We start from the raw sequence: 17,142 nt of genomic DNA, 5'->3' as shown, positions 1-17,142 counted from the left end.
AGCTGTAATTTAGTGCCAATTAGCTAATGTTAGCATGCTAACACACCAAGTAAGATTGTGAACATGGTAAGCATTATACCTGCCAAACATCAGCACGTTAGCATGCTACCAGTGCAGTCTTACAGAGCTGCTGGCTGTAGACTCTTAAGTCTTGTTAAGAAACATATGTACCTGTTTAGGCAAACTACTGACTACAAGTCATCCTTCCTCGGTCTGGGATTGCTCATCAAATACCGACGCTTTGTCACGGCCCTCTGTGTCTGATACCAACGCAAAAGATACTCACCTGCACGCGCAACCGGACCGTGTGTGACTTCATTCTCTGCTCAGGACAGAATGAATGTTCTGAATATCAAGTACAGCTCCTTTAAAAAGGAATAGTTTGAGAAATATTGCTTTAAGAAATATGGGGCTACACTCTTCACACCTATTCCCTCTGACTGTTTATGGACTGGGGAGCCTCAAGCACTTCTCTGGTTCCCACTGTTAGAGAGCTGCAGAGTTTGGGGGCCTTCAGGCCTAACACTGTCTCCATTATGCTTAACCATTTCCAGCCCCACCTTAGCCCTGCAAACAGCCCCGGGGACCATAAACACAGGGGGTCGCAGGAGAAAAGTCCTTCCACTTCAAATCCCCGTGCCTTTGTTTTCCAGACCAGACTCAGGAAATCAGTCACTCTGCTGAGCTGGGTGGATGGTATTCGGCCGTCTTCTCTGCAGGGCTAAAAGCATTGTTCTCACTTTTGTGTTTGGGATGAGGGCACTTTAATCCTAACTTCCCCTGCAAACTGAGACCTCACTGGCTGCTTTATCTAAATGCCCCTGGGGGGGGGGGGGTGGCTGAACTATTGCTGTTGTGGGCACTCCAAGCTTAACCTGATACCCTGGTCAAAATCAAAAGTAAGCACTGCCGAGGAACGTTGGCACCGGACTGTCTCAAGTTTCGGATAATAAAAGTATCAAGTGATATCATCCCCGCTCACAGGCGCTTGGCAAATCAACAGTAACAGCATGTGTAGGAGGCGAGGAGACGAGGGATGGAGACAAATAAGAGGGAGAAGCCGAGTGAAAAGGAGACGGGCGAGGACAAAACCAAGCGGTGGGAAGCTGAGAAATGAAGAAGTGTGTTGCTATTGTCAGACTGGTTTCGGGGGAGTAAAGTGAGATGAGTAAGCGCTTTCACTTGCAGACAAAGAGATGAGTGTTGAACAGTCACGCTTTTCTATAAAACCTGTAAAACACTGGACACCACTGTGGTATCCTGCAGACACAATAGGAAAAATGTGTCTGATTTAGAGCTGACATGGCAGGATGTAAAAATGGTCATGTCTCATATTTCTAAAGTAAATGGGACTTGGATGTCAGCTGAGAGGATTTAGAAACAATAACATGAGTTTTTCCTTATCAAAAGTCCTGATAAGAAATAAGAGTGTGTTTGAACTTAATTCAAAAGATAAAAACCTCAGTGGCAGCCTGTTTCCATTGATGTGTCCAATACAGAGTGAAGACACAAAAGGTATAGTCAAAAACATGTGTGAGATAACAGGAAGTGGACCACTGACATGAAGTCTCTCTATTTTAGAAGCAAAGTGACAAATAATTCAGTTTATTATTTTAGAGCAGGGGCTTTCCACTTTGAAATGGCCTTCACAGGTGGTCCCTGCTCATTATCTCTCACTTTGTTGTTTTCCTCCATATTGGAAAAACACCATCACCCCCGCAACACCCCCAACTTCCTTCTTCATCCAGATAAATATACCGGACAGATTTCAAGGAGTCAGCGTGGCAGACAATGAAAATACAGCATGAACTTGAAGCTGTTTCCCCTTCAGTTAACTAAAGGCTACAGTCACAGCAGTACACATCATTTTTAATATATATATATATATATATATATATATATATATATATATATATATATATATATATATACACACACACAGTATATATCAGTTACCAGTTCATTAGAAACACCTCTCAGTAGAATCCAGTTCAATTCAACAGCACTGTAAATTACAGCCTCTGAAATGGCCCTAAATTAAACAAAAATCTCCCCAAAACAGTTTATTTTATTAAAACATTTGTGAAGGCATGATTAATTGCAAGGCTGTTGTATAAGACTGGATTATTTTAGCTAGGTGTAATAAACTGGCAACTGAGTGTACATTGCAACAGAAAATTGGCTTCCTTTTTTCCAGACATTGCTCTGAACTTATTTTTACTACTTTTGCTTACTCTAAGAAAGAAATGTGACTCTTTGGCCATTAAAGTTGATTCTGATTTTGAAGCCTCAGTATTTCAGAATTTCTCTTCAACGTTTAATATTAACGACTACATAAGTAACAACCAAAGTTAAAGTTCAGAAAAATACATCAAAAACTCAGCTAATCATCAGGACTGTACCGATGTGGGTTGATCAGATTTGATTGATATTGGCCTGGCAGCAAAAGCAAAAACCACTCCACAAATGTACATTTTTTCCAACTGAGCCTCGGCCAACTAAAAAAAGTGAAAGGATAGCAGAGAAAACCACAAATAAAGAAACCTGTCGTGAAATAACCATAACTGTTCTAACTTTGGATGACTTTGGGTTCATGTAGGAAGCAATTGCTCACAGCAAGAAGCTGACTTTAAAGCAGTGACGTTCGATAACACCTGCCCGGAACAATAGGGGCCATGGGAACAGATTGTATTTCCCCGAGAAACAGACAGGTGGCCAGGAACCCCAATAACATCACAACAAGAAAAGCAGGAAACCATGCTTCTGTTTGTTTTGTTAGTCTACCCAACTCCAAAGGGTCTTACATCAGGAAAAGCTCTACACTGGAGTCACAAGTCATTGAAATTAAATTAAATTAAAAGGGCAAATACACCTCAAACAAAAACCACAACACCAACCTCTCGTGTGGACGAAGAGACAAAGTCTTCAGTTAAATCCAAACGATCCAAATCTTTCAACTCCTCACAACCTGTAGAGAGAGCAGGAACAATGCAACAATGAGTCCAAATCACAAAACCATACCATCTCCAGAGAGCAACACTTTGGTCATAGTTGGCTTAAATGAGCATCTTTTTCTCTTCTCGCTCGTTGGTATTTTCCATCTAAACCTGAGACAGACGAGCAAATGCACCTGGAGAAAACTTGTAAACAGTTTCACATGTTCATAAAAATGAGACACCGATGTCTGCATCCCTCATTTGACGTGACAAGGCATAATGTTTAGCACAACAAAAAAAAACACATTTTGTGTATTCTATAATCCAGCAAAACCAATAAGAAGGATAAGCCATAAGTCTAGCCCTAACCCCATAAATCATAAGCCCTGTGTGAAATGGATTTTGAAATAACACATCCCATTTTCCTGCATCCTATTTTTAACTCTGAAATCAACACGGATATTAAAATATGACTCGAACAACCAACTTTAACTGCTTTATGTACAACACTCCCATTTCATTGTTACCGATTAAGCAATTTTCTTCTACTTTTTCAACTTACACAAACTCAAAAGGCAGTGCAACTTTACTGTTGTGGTTCACTCTCACCACCAAAAAAAGGTCTGAAAAACCCTCTGCCCAGCACCAAACTGCAAGTGACCAAAGTTAGTAACCAGCTGGTGAACATAGTGGAGCATTTAACAGTCAAAGAGCCAGACATTTCCCTCAGGAGTTGGTGGAGACCATAAACAGAGCTAAAAGGAGAGTGAATGTTGGACTTCAGGTATTCAGGTATTCTTCAGGTGGCCACAAACACGACTCCAAATTAATGATACTGTTGTATACAGCTTTGTATCTGCTGGATGTTTAACCCTTTTGTTGTCTTTCCGTCAACCTTGAAAAAAAAAGTTGTTTTTGCTTTTTCCAACGTTTTAAATTGTAAACTTTTTCTTCGATACATTTTCAGTGCTTATTTCTACGTCCCATATTTTATGATATAAAATAAAAATTTAAAACAGGTCAATCTGACCCAAAGTCAACACTTAATAGGCAACTATTTGCTTACTAGTTCACCACAACAACTTCATTAAGGTGATAATATGCTATTGTTGTGTTAACATCTTGGCCCCAAATGGCCTAAAAAAACTATAATGCTTTGTTCTTGTATTTCATAAAGGTATCATCATTTCTTCTAACGTAAATGGAGGCAATCTCTTTTCAGGCGAGACAGTCTGCCTCCGCCATAAACCCTTAACTAATAACATTTAGAGTAAGTAGGAGCAATACTACAAATTATATTACTTAATCCCAGTATCAATACAACCATGACGCAAGAAAGCAATCTGTCCTTTAGAACTAACCAAGGAAAACTCAATAGGAGCACTGACAACTCATCAAACATCTTCGTGGTGTCAGCAGCAGATTGAGGTTCCTCTACCCTCCACATACTAATGGCACACATTCGTCAGGTTGTAGATAATTAACTAATGGACCACTCTGTTCCCCTTTTTTCTCGCCACTGTTGAGGCTTTTTAATGGATACTGTCCAGAGAGAGAGAGAGAGAGAGAGAGAGAGAGAGCAGCACTCAGCTCGGGTCAATAGTCAGACTTCAATAGTCACAACATTAACAGGATTGCAGAGCTTTCCACTAACGGTGCACAAAATCCCTACAGTGGGAGGAATGGAGCAGATTAGATGATGATAACTGGTGGCTGTTCTTCAAACATACATAGGTGTATATCTTCAAAAGAAGCTGAAGGTGGAGGTTTGTGAAGGACATTGTTTCTGTGACAATGCCCTGAAACTATGAATTGTGTGCGTGCTTTTTAAATGACCGTGCTTCTCACAAACACACACGTATATATATGTAACGATGGGCTACGATACCCAGTTTCATTTTAGATCTTATTTCCAAGTTGGTAAAATACCCAGATTTGTAAACTCTGTGACAAACAAATCCTTAATCGAATCTTTCCTTCATGATAGATAAGATAGTCTCTTTTGCCTTTTTCTGACACTACAGGCATCTGCAAAAAAAGGAAATAACGTATACAAGCACATGCTAACTCAGTCACACAGTTGTTACATTACTGGACCAACTTAAACGCTCCAAAATGTGGAGACACTAGGGCTGTGACGGTATGGATTTTTTTTCTTACCGCAGTGATGAAGCAACGTATCACCGCTAGGGTTGGATATCAGTTTTTTTGGTATTTTTCAATACCGGTGCTAAAGCGATACTTTTAAAACGGTGCCGGTGCCTAAACTGTGCCTGAACCAATACCTCCTACTAAGTATCTTAAAGCTGTAGTGCGTAGTTTCTGCCGCCCCCATGAGGAATTCTAAGTAATGACAACAAAATTGTTGGCGCGTCCACATGATACAAGCCTTCCGTGACCGCGCAACAAGGCACTCCTCACACCGGTCTGTGTGCCTGAAAAATTCACAATTCACTGAAACACTGACGTCATTCTGAAGCGGACCTGCCCTACAGAAGCAGGTGTGGACAAAATCAAAAGGGCCTTGAGGTCAAAAAACACCAAATTTGTTTTTATGTTAAGGGATACTCTGAAATGGAAATATTACATAATCAAATAAGGTATAATCAACATTGGCATCGGGTTTATGAACAGTGGAAAAACAAGCAGTGATTTTGCCACAAAAACTATGGAATAAGCTTGAAATAATACACAGATATTCCCACAGAAGCTTGACTGGAATCACTACACTAATAAACAGCATACCAACCATACGGCAGGCCTCTAAATCATTGAATTACATTTTTTAATTCTTTTGTATTTTTTGTATTCATTCAGCTGGTAAGATGAAGAAACCTATACGAGACATTTGCTGTGATTCGGTTTGATTGTTTGTAAGTCATTTTGTATTACTTACATCTTATCGCACCTGACTCTCCTGTTTTTTTTCTCACGCTGAAATCTGAGAAGAAAAATGGGTTAAAACAAGAACCTCAATTTTACAGATAAGTTCCATGAAATTCATGAAGATAAGGGCAGTAGCAACATTGCTGTAACTTGTGAAGGAAGAAAAATACAATAATCGTACAGTATGCTTTGTCCTTAGGCGAACCTCAGCAGTGTAAATTCTTGTTGGGCAATTTCCAGTTAAACAAAAGTGTATACTTTCCCAAAGTGTTACTGCTATACTGGCCTTTTAAAGTGATGCTGAAAATGCCCCAACATGCACTTAACTTAGGAATACCTCTTGGTTAAGGCACTGTTTTTTTGGAGTTGAGCTGTTGAACTCTTTTACAACTGGGGGCAAGCCATTATGTGGGGACTGGGAAGGGAGGGGGGGTGTCTGTAGGTGTGTTCACTGCCGCCATGCCCACTACAAAAGGGTCTTTCTTATAGTTTTTAAGGGCTCTGGGAATAGGAGAGCTAGATGGAAGGGAAGTACGTGGGTTGTTAACATTTACAGGAACATTTGAGGGTTAGATGAGAATATCGATACCACTGGGGGGACTTTCTGGAGTTTCTGCTGGTTCCTCATCATGTTTAGCTTTGGAAGATATTACATGTTAATTAGTGAGCTTTAGAGGTGCTGATAGGCGTGGGTTATTTTCTTACCTTTAGCAATGACGACTAGATTAATCAGTCAGTCAATCAAAAGAAAACAAATCAGATCATTTAGGAATGGATTAATCATTTGAGTCATATTTCGACCAAAAATACCAAACATCGAATGGTTCCAGGTTCTCCAAAATGAGAATTTGCTGTTTTTCTTGGTCTTACGTGATTATTTCTCTAAATAATTCTTTTTAGGTTTTGGACTGTCGGTCGGACAAAACAATTCATATATAATAGTTGCAGCCCTTCTGCCACAGCAAAGGCTAGCTGTATCCCTCTATTTCCAGTCTTTATGCTAAGCTAAGCTAAGCTAACCTCCTGCTAGGCTGCAGCTTCATATTTAACAGACAGATTTGAGGGTGGTATTGGTATTCTAATCTCCAGTAACTAATTCAAAACTACTTTCCCAAGATGTTGAACTTCCTTTAGGTGTTTCGGTAGCTGCACATGCAGCAGGGGCAACTTGTGGATGCTGTTTTATCTAAATCAAAGGTTGACTTAATTAAAGCAGTGACACATCAAGCACTAATATTGCATCCTCCGTTGCCAACTGCATCTGTTCAACACTCATTCCTCCAGTCCTCTCTTCTTCTCTTCACTCTCTGGGAAGTAATGGGAGGCATGTGAGGCTGAGCAGAGAGCATTCTCATTAAAATAACCAGCTCAGGAGTCCTCCTCCCCTCAGGCTAACATACACAGCACAGGTGTTAGGAAACAGCCAGCAGCCAGCTCCATTCACTAATCACTGTAATGCACTGCTTCTGCAAAGCGTTCAAACAAGCGATTTGGAGCAATCGCTGAGCAAGCCGCGAGCAAATATTTAAAGAGTACTGAAGCCGTGAAAATACAGGCAGATATCAGGCCCAAAGACAGATCTTTGTGCACCCCACCTGGCTGATCCAAAAGGTCAAATACATGTTTATCTAAAGCGTGTGTGAACAGTAAAAAATGGATTTTTATGACTTACTATCCGTGTGGGAACACATGTTTCTGGAGTTTAAAACACAATACATATTGCAAGTGTAAACTGGGTTATATAAGCCGCCTCTTCTAAGACTGGAACTGTATATGGGCATCACAGCTGCTGTCTATTCATACAAAACAAAACAGACTTGACCAACAATGACTTCAGCATCGTGCTCAGCAGCCAGTGTGTGTGTTTGTGTGTGTGTGTGTGTGTGTGTGTGTGTGTGTGTGTGTCTCTCTGTGGAACATTTTTACAGGACTAGCAAGCTGTTGCTGCATCAGCACCACAGAAACCGCTCAGTGGATTCAGTATCATACTTTTCAGTCCTGTTTTAATAAAAAAAAAAAAAAAAAAAAAAAAAAAACACGTGGCAGTTGATAATGATGCTTTATTTTGTCATGTAAAATGTATGGAATGTACAAAAGACGGTGAGACATAAAGAAAAAAAGAAGAAGCAATTGTTTTTCTTGAGAATAATAAGCATTGTCTGTTCCCGCTCAGCTGGGCAGCTGTATTACATTTACCACACATTATTTTAGGAGCCAGCGCTGAGGCCGAGGCGCTTTGAAAGCCTTGCCAGGAGCGCTTCAAAGAGAGGAGGAAAAACTGTCGGGTTTCTGGAGCCTGTGCGGCTTCCGCTTTGGGTTTGGGTGCGAGCTCGGCCTGTTGACGGCGACTAGAAGCCAGAACACAATGCTGTTTCACAGCCACGAGGAGTCTCATGAAGATGGTTTACGTCCATTTACGTGTTTTCTTTAAACGATATCTTCAACGTCACTGAACAAAAAACAAAAAAACACTGGACTCTCTCAGGTGATGCAACGTTTCTGTAGGTTGACGTTTCGGCCACCAGTTTGAATTATTTTAACTTTGTTTCTGAGAAATCGTGTTTTGTGTGCCATTTTGCCATGGCGGAGAGATGTACATTTTACAGTACCCATGAACCTCGGCCGCCGTTGCCGTGGAGAAAAAGCCAGTCAGAGGCAAAAGTCAGAGCAGTAAGTAGTAAATGCTCGCTTTGTTGTTACAGTTGAGAACAAAACATGGCGCCATACTTTGCTGAATTCAGCCACAATTGACCCAGAATTTAAAAGCGAATTGATTTAGGCTGCAGACACTGTTATCTTCAGCTTCCAGCTGTCATTAAGCTCAGTGAGATTTTTTGTCGAAATGCACCTTGGAAGTCGTAGTTAACTACACAGGCTTGTACCTTTAACTTTTTTTTTTTAATCGAAGAGCGCAGTTCTTTATCACATTTCAGCAGTAAATTGGCAGAGAAACAAAGATTTTCCCTCTGATGCGTTTTTCAAAAAGATCATTTATTCCTAGAATTCTTTAAAAATGATTATCTGTACATAAAAATCGATACTCCGTGACATTATACCCCTTTTAGATGACATCACAACACTAACGTTCAGCTCTATCTCCTCAGTTAGACCCATAATTTCCTTTGACACAAGCACACACCCCTTTCCACCTCCACACAAAAACACTTAACACACTGCAGCGCAAGCCGTTTACAAAAGAACTCGGCCTGTAAAGTAAAAACACAAGGTGTGTTTTACTCCCTCAGGCTCATGCTGATTACACACTCTGCACTAATGCAATGATTATCCACACTCCATCCAATTTCCTCTCGGGTGTGTGTGTGTATGCATTCATACATACTTGTGTGTGTGTCCTGCCTGTAAACCACAGACCGCACACAGCACACAAAGATGACATCACCTCGCAGTGATTAGTCTGTTAGCTCAACGTCAAACACAGCAGATGGCTGCAGCTGTATCATTCATCGAGACAGGTTTATAATTCTTATTAGAGATAAAGTGCTTTCTAAAGTTAAAAACAAAACACATATGGAATCAAAAGTGATAGCTTTTAACTGATTTGTATCGTGCTTTCTTTGTTCTGATGTGATGAAGTCATCTTTGAGGTCTCTCTATATGACAGAAGACAGGTGTATTATTGTGCTCTTTAATGTGGATAGGAGGGTCATTTATCTGGATTGGATAAGAGCCAAGTTTATACCAGACATGATGACAGATATAATGGGCAAAGAGGTTTCACATGAGTTCACACACACACACACACACACACACACACACACACACACACACACACACACACACACACACACACACACACACACACACACACACACACACACACACACACACACACACACACACACACACACACACACACACACACACACACACACACACACCCCCCCCTTTCAGGACTGTATGCGTGCTGCAGCATCGCTAATGTTTGCCAAATTGTGTTATCATGTCTACAAGACAAAGAGGCTTCATCTTTCCTGTCCAGCCTCTGAACCTGTGAACCCACAGTGATAAAGATTCCCACTCAGTGTCACAGGCTACTGGCCCCCAGGAATCTAATGGCCTCTCCAGTAACAAGGCGATAACGTCTGCTTTAATGTGCCTAACCATCCTGAGAAGAGGATAAGTGTTTACAGTACATGATCTGGGGAGAGCATGACTGCCATTACACTGCCTAAATTGAGCTACGTCTTAAAATGTTGTTCAGGTGTTGAAAGTTTTCAGGCCACGTGTTGCATTTGATGTTATCGTTAAAGGTCAGTTCACCCAAAAGACAAAAACCTCAATTCCTGAGTTTTCTGCCTTCACCTAAATACAATAAAAGGTGAACTGGATATTTTTCGTGGTGCTGAAAAGTGACATTTAAAAATGGCAACATCTCTTTCTAGAAAGAGAGTGTCCCTGTAACTCTGGATAATCCACAGAGCACATTGTCAACTATTTCTTTGGTGGAAAGTAGCTCCAAAAAAAAAAAAAAAAAGAAATTGATAGGGAGGTCTGTGGAAACATTCCACTGGATGTAAGTGAGAAAATGTTTTTTTGTGTCATATGTTTGAACCATCCCTTTACATTCTGCTATCCTCAAAATCACACATCTATTCTAATAAATTCAATTCTTTCTGCTCTTGGCTTAATGATGGTTTGGTCAACAATAAAGTGGTTAATGCATCAATCTGATCCGCCAGATGAAAAATTATGTTAAATGCACGTTTATTTTTGTCTTTGTCATTAAAAAAAATGCTATAAGTTACATTCATTCAGTCACAGTTGGCCTGTTATGTTAGATAATAAAGTATTCCAATAAGTTCCAAGCTGTGAGGTATTCACATTTTAAATTAGATAGATAAAAAGAAAGAGCACTGACATTGGATTGGTGACTTGAGGTAGTCAAATTGGAATCGGGAGAGAAAACGTTGGGCCATTGCATCCCTACTTAAACCCTATAGTGTATTGTCAGACAAACTAAAACACAAAATAAGACACATTAAAGTGATGGGCAGCTGTGTCACCACCACTGGTGAACTAAAGGACATTGGCCATGTTTGTAAAAGGTTTCTCACATGTCTATCATACGTCTGCATTTTGGAAAAGCTCCATTTTACACAACTACAGTAATATGCAAGGTCAGGTATTTTCAAATGTATGCACTTTGGATACTGTTTACCAAATGCTCTCGGTTTAGTGAATCAGCTTAGTGTGGAAAAAAACATTGCTTTCAAAACCATATCTGTCTGGATATGAACCTCAACAGATGGACAAAATAATGGATAGAGGTCAGAGGCAGCTATTAAAAAAAGTGGTTTCACTCAGAGTAAATGATCTATGGGGCAGTGAGGTTGTCAAAGGGAAGTCACGATGCTGGTGAAAGAAGAAGAAGGGGGAGGAAGAGGGTACAAAGGCAGCTCCAGACGCCTGCCCCTGGGAGATGGATCACAGATGTCCGACCCAGGGCCACTCCAGTTAATTGTGAAACAAAAGCTTTACCTTCTCTTTCTCTCTGTCTTTTATGTCATACTCTTTGCTCTCCTTTTTCTTTTTCCTCTCTGCTCTCTGTCTCCTTACACTATTATTACAGCCCTCTGTGATTCCCTGTGTTTACTCTCCCTTCTCCATGTGGCGAGGAATAATCCCTGCTGTCTTCAGATGTGCAAATACCACTTAGCTGTTCAGTGCTGCCCCCAAATGACAACAGCAAACAAAGAAATTCCTCATTCCTCAGTTTTATAAAGTCTTTGGACCATTTAACGTAAAAAGGTCAACCGAATAGAGACAGTTGAAGAGGAATATGAACCAGCAGTACTTACTTCTGCTTGCAGAAGCATCACAACTGCAGTGAACTATTGTCGCAAAGATGCTTCTTTGGCTAAATAAATTTAATTTAGACAGTGGAGAGGTTATGAGTTCAACATAGGAGGGGAAGTTGACTCTGAGCTGAACCTGAAACTGTTGATTTAACCGGAGCCATGTCGGTGCTGATCATACCTGAGATTGAATCAAACAGGATGCATTTGTTGACGAGCCTGTGGCTGGGAAAGCTACCCTGGCAAATACCAGTTAAATTCAATTACGACTGTTATCAGCTTGTTATTATGTCTGGAGCTTTGGGGTGTATTGTTTGATCTTGTGTAAAGATCAAACCTCACTGTGTCTTTGTATGGTTTAACATCTATGAATTTACCCATGAACCATTAGGGGGGGGAAAAGATATTACAACGGGCTCATTTTTGTGCTGAAGCTTGTGACTGTTGGGTCCCACAGGTGGCGTAACATTATCCCATCCCCGTTCAGTAAAGTGGTCACCCTGACCTGGAGAGGCCTCACACTACAAATCAATTCACAGCTGCACAGGCCATTAGGCTGACCTCTGGTCAGTGACCAGAGTGAAGATTAGGTGGAGACATTCAGTCAGAAGTTACCATGGTTTTACACAAAATCTTACACAAATGTTTTACACTAAAGCACCAAACATTTTACACTAAACCAATTCCCCAAACAGCAATTGTTTTCCATAAATAAAAAAAAACAAAAGCAAAAGTGTTAAGGAATTGATCAAACAGGCTGATATAACACATATTGCATTTATTTTTGGTTTCTATCTATATATCTTACTGTATTAGTTTTATTTCTTCCTTTAGTGTTACTTTTATATCGTTTTTTTGTCAATGCAATACAAGAGCAATAATGTTCATTAATTTAACCTACATGTCTTCAAAATAGATATCAACTCAAGAGAATGCTATTTTTTGGTTTGGGACATGTTAGCTAGCTTTAACATCAGTCTTTCAGCACAATATCAGCCAAAAAGTGCAGATCCTAAGACACATTTTGCTGTATAAGAGTCTTATTTTAAAGTGATTCAGCTGGAAACTAAATTAAAAAAGTCAATATTTTCAACCATCTCATGGAGCTAACGTTAGCTTAATTAGCTAGCTAGCTACAGCTCATTTCACCTGACAAAATCAATGGTTTCCGGCTAGAAATGAGAGAACCTGCTTTTGTCTACCTCTGTCTGAAATCAAGAACCCATTTCCTCAGAAATTACTAAGAAATGTATGTGCTAAATCAACATTATCATTGTAAACGGCATTCTGTGGCAAAAGGGAAAGCCTGACAGGCATAGAAACCGTTCCTAACAGGAGCAAACGGTCAACTCCTGTAAATACAGTCAGTAATGTGAGCAGGATTAGGTCAAACCAGTGACCTGCTTTATATTTAACATGAGTCACCTCTATTAAAACTAGGTCTGCCAAGGCAGGATGCAGAGAAAGACGTTAAGCGTTATTGCCGTTGGTCCTGCTGCTGAGCTCTGGCTACCAGTGGCGCAGTGGTAATAATGACCGGTCACTGCCTGCCAGTCCAAACCGAAATAGAGTTTCCATGGTGCTGGTGAAACTGGGGCCCAAACACTGGGAATCAGCCCTCTGTGCTGAGAATCTACAGTAAAAGTCAGTGAAAGTGAAAGAGCTCAGCTGGAAAGCTTGACCAGTATGACAAGGGGATTTCTTTGGACTCAAAATTTTCCCTCGAATGACGATAGAGTTTGTCAGTTGACTGGTTCTGGAAAGTACTTTACATTTTCATTAATTTAAGACTTTTTATTAAAGGAATATTGTTTTGTTACAAGATTAACACCACTCTCATGTCTGTGCACTAGATACTGTATGAAGCAAGGGCCGTGCTATGGTTAGCTTAGCTTAGCATAAAATAGAAGCAAAAGGCGGATAGTTCCAGTTCATTACTTGGTGTAAAACCACAACTCGTCATGTTTACCTTTGTGTACAGATTTAACAAAACAAGATACGAGTTAATTAGTGAGCTTTAGCGGTGCATTTACCTTTAGGCTTAGCTGTTAAGCTAAGCTAACCACCAGCTGGCTCTAGCTTCGTAATTAGCATACAGACTAGGGTTGGGCATCATTTTGATTTTAACAATTCTGATCCCAATTACGATTCTTCCGTTCAATTCCGGTTCTTATCAATTCTCGATTTAAATTCTTTGAGGAGTAGAGTTGAAACAGTTCACATGCTTAGGCTATATCACAAATAAGAGGAATGTTTTATTTTCATCCGATGGTGATTTACAGTTTTACTGGGGTTTTTTCAACGTCGATTCCAATAAAGAACCGATTCAACTGGAATCGTAATTTTCAAAAACGGTTCTCAATGCCCAATCCTAATACAGACATAAGAGTGGCATCGATCTTTTGGCAAGAAAGTCAAACTATTCCTTTCATCAGAGAAAAACTAAACAAAAAAATCAATTGATAATGAAAATAATAAGCATTTCAATATGTAATAAATCCACAGACATCCATCTTTTGTAGTCATTGTTTTCTTTCTCTAATATAAACAGGGAACCAACTGGAACATGAAAGCAAGTTATGACATTCAGTGGTGACACAAACACAATGTACAATCTTGTGTAATCTCGTTCGCGCAGCTTAAAGCCTTTTCCACGACCTAAGCCAAACTGAACATATGATACCGCCTTATCGCACACTACACACAGACTGCCTATTGTGGAGGGTCATAACCTTTCGTGATTAGCATACAGCTGTGAGGCTGAAGGTCCCTGAGTGAATCCAGTTCCAGCTTAATCAATATTCAGACATGTCTGATACAACATTAGCTGGTTAAAAAAGACAGGACACATGGGAGGGAGGAAAGCAGGAGATGCTGAAGTGAATTGAACACAAGCAGCAGAGTTTAATGAGCCTGCAGTTGCTCAGGGACTAGATAAAGTGCTGGAGGCCATGCAGCTGCAGAACCCACCTTCTGTCTGCCGTGCATTCCCCTGAGACTGACCCCCAGCTTGCCACAAAGGAACAAAACCCACTGCAGATTCTTTCTCCTCATTTCACCCGACCGGAGGGTCCTCCCAACCCCCCGCCCCCTCTGCCCTCCACAAGTCATTCTTTGGATGTCTCTTTCTTTCTATAGGGGAGGGTATGTTCCACACAAGCCTACCTTCAATTGATAGAGGGGGCAAGTGTAGGGCGAGGGCTTTGTTATTATGAGGACCCCACCCTGTTGGATTCCCAGTAAACAGCAATGCGGTAGAGCCACTGGAGGTGGATGTACCCCCAGGAGAGGCTCATCTCTGGGAGCCACAGGGGCGCCCAGAGGATGGAGAGAGAGTCGGAGAAAATGGGGAGCTGGGGAGAAAGAAGGGTGATTAGCTCCAGTGCTGCCTAATCTAATCAGTGTGCATGACTGCCCCACAGTGTAGCATGGAAGGGTGGAGACACGTAGAGAGTAAGAAAGTTTTGTAATCATTCAGGGGGCTATGGAGGGTTGGAAGAGTTAAATCAGTTGTTTCAGAACAGGAGGCCACATGAGAAAGGTCATCACGTAAACGCCGCTGGACACTGTCACATTTCACATGGATGTGACGTAGTTTGAGCTCTTACTTTGCTCTTTGACAGGTTGCAAAACAACCAAGTTGTTGTTGCAAGTGCCATGGAAAGTCAAAAAGGTTGATCCAACACCCAAATGAAGAGGAGAGGCTCAGGCCTGGGCTTAATTGGAAAGTTACCAATACTACCATTATGACTTCCTAACTGACCTCATTTGAGTCACGTGGATATGTTACGGATAAATTAATTCCTTCATACAATCTGCCACCTACCCCTAGAAAGTACAATGACTAAGAACACACCTGGTCAGCGTTCTCTCTGTGGGATCACTTCATACTTCATACCGGAATGTATCAGTATCATTCCAATCTAATTATACCGTAATATGGACTTATTGTGATAGTCGCGACAGATGCAAAATAATAGGTGTGTTAAATATCAGGGTCATAAAATTTATGAATCGTCCACTGTGAGAACGGAGAATGTGTGAGAGTGTATTTAACTAGATATTGTCAAATACTTGTTACCGAGGTAAATATGACACTTAAAAATGATATTGCTTTCAGGTGATATCGGCCAGCCCTACTAGGGCTATCACTTTTTATTCGAAATTGGAACTACAGTAGGGTTTGAAAGTAGGAATCTATAATGATGTGTTTGAATTTAAAATGTATAAAAACAACTGCCTTGTACTCCAGCAGGAAGCCCTCTTGCTAGCTAACTATGCTACTGTTGTTGTTTTTGCTAATGGACAATAGAGAAAACTAGCATGAGGCGCGCTGAATGCTGAGTCAAAACACCAATACACTGATAAGTAATGTGTGGAAGCATTTTGGTTTTAAAAATAAAAATAGAAAATGGAGCTAAAAGGTAAGGATGTTTGCTGACATAAAACGCTGTTAGCATTTCATTAACGTTAGCTTGCTCCTCAAAATGAGGCAGCAGGAGCACCTCAAATTAGAAACATCAATTCTGCAATGTAGTTTAACTTATTTCTGGCTTTATTTGTTACGTTTAAATGAATTTAAGCAAATTACGTCAGTTTGAATTAGTTCAAACGTGATTTTTCAGCCTCCGGACAACAGTGGAAAATGTCAGAGAACAAATTTGTCGGACGCTTTTCTCTTACTCTGTATGTGAAGACTGTGACACAGACTTTTCCAGTACCGGTGAAACAGACCATCTCTGAAATGGCTCTATAAAAAAAAGAAACAAATTCGGACACACAGCTGCTTTTAATTCACTCAGAAATACTCATTTAATAAGCTTGGAACAGATATCCTTATAACGTAATGTGACCCAGTTAAGATTTGTCTCAATTTTAAGACCGTCTTCCTCGCATTACGTAAATTTTATAGCCAAATAAACATTTTTTTAGGGCAACAAGACACGTATTTAAAGAAACCTCTGTGATGTGTGATGTTTTGATTTTGTTAGAGCACTTCCTAGATGCTCCTGTTGAAAGTTTTATTGACCGCACTCGTTGAAAAACAAAGGAATACTGTGGGGCGAAATAATGACCCCAAAAAAGCGCTGATTGTCAAAAACAGATGTTGCTGGGAAAGTCAATATTCTAACTCCATGTACAAGTGCAACAGTAGTCTGAGGAAATACGATGCATATCAACCAGCCTTGTTATCAGGGCCATCTACACTTGAGGATATCCACAGCCGGGCTTTGCTGTTACAAACTGTATTCCAGATGTTAGTCCCAGCCGGCCGGAGTCATCTGTTTTAACCTCTGACACAGGAGCAGCCATTCAATTAGTGGATTTCACACTCTGGTCATGGTGACACCACGGCACTGACTTTGGTTTCAAGCACACACTGATAATGGCCAGGTCGGATTTCCATCAGCGGCTAAATTTACGCTCATAGGTGCACAAAAGTGTTTATTTAGGATCCATATACATGCAGATGTCTAGAACAAATCCTCCACTGAAAATAGTCC

The 17,142-nt window shown here is 40.5% G+C and overlaps 1 protein-coding gene across 3 annotated transcripts in view; it reads right to left on the bottom strand.

The window, feature by feature from the left end:
- lhfpl2a (LHFPL tetraspan subfamily member 2a) overlaps nt 1-17,142 on the bottom strand; it is a 40,800-nt gene that overhangs the window by 21,062 nt on the left and 2,596 nt on the right. The window contains exons 2-3 of one of the 3 annotated variants that reach the window (XM_028601745.1): nt 5,833-5,877; nt 2,898-2,968 (exon numbers count right to left, since the gene is read on the bottom strand). The exons of 1 other annotated variant lie outside the window; for it this stretch is intronic. The gene's annotated coding sequence lies outside the window, so the exon portion shown is untranslated. The remainder of the gene's footprint in view (nt 1-2,897; nt 2,969-5,832; nt 5,878-17,142) is intronic. One more of the 3 variants, XM_028601744.1, reaches the window with a different exon arrangement.

This window comes from Perca flavescens, chromosome 16, assembly GCF_004354835.1.
Source record: "Perca flavescens isolate YP-PL-M2 chromosome 16, PFLA_1.0, whole genome shotgun sequence".
Classification (NCBI taxonomy): Eukaryota; Metazoa; Chordata; class Actinopteri; order Perciformes; family Percidae; genus Perca; species Perca flavescens.
This window is presented reverse-complemented; position numbering and strand designations above follow the sequence as displayed.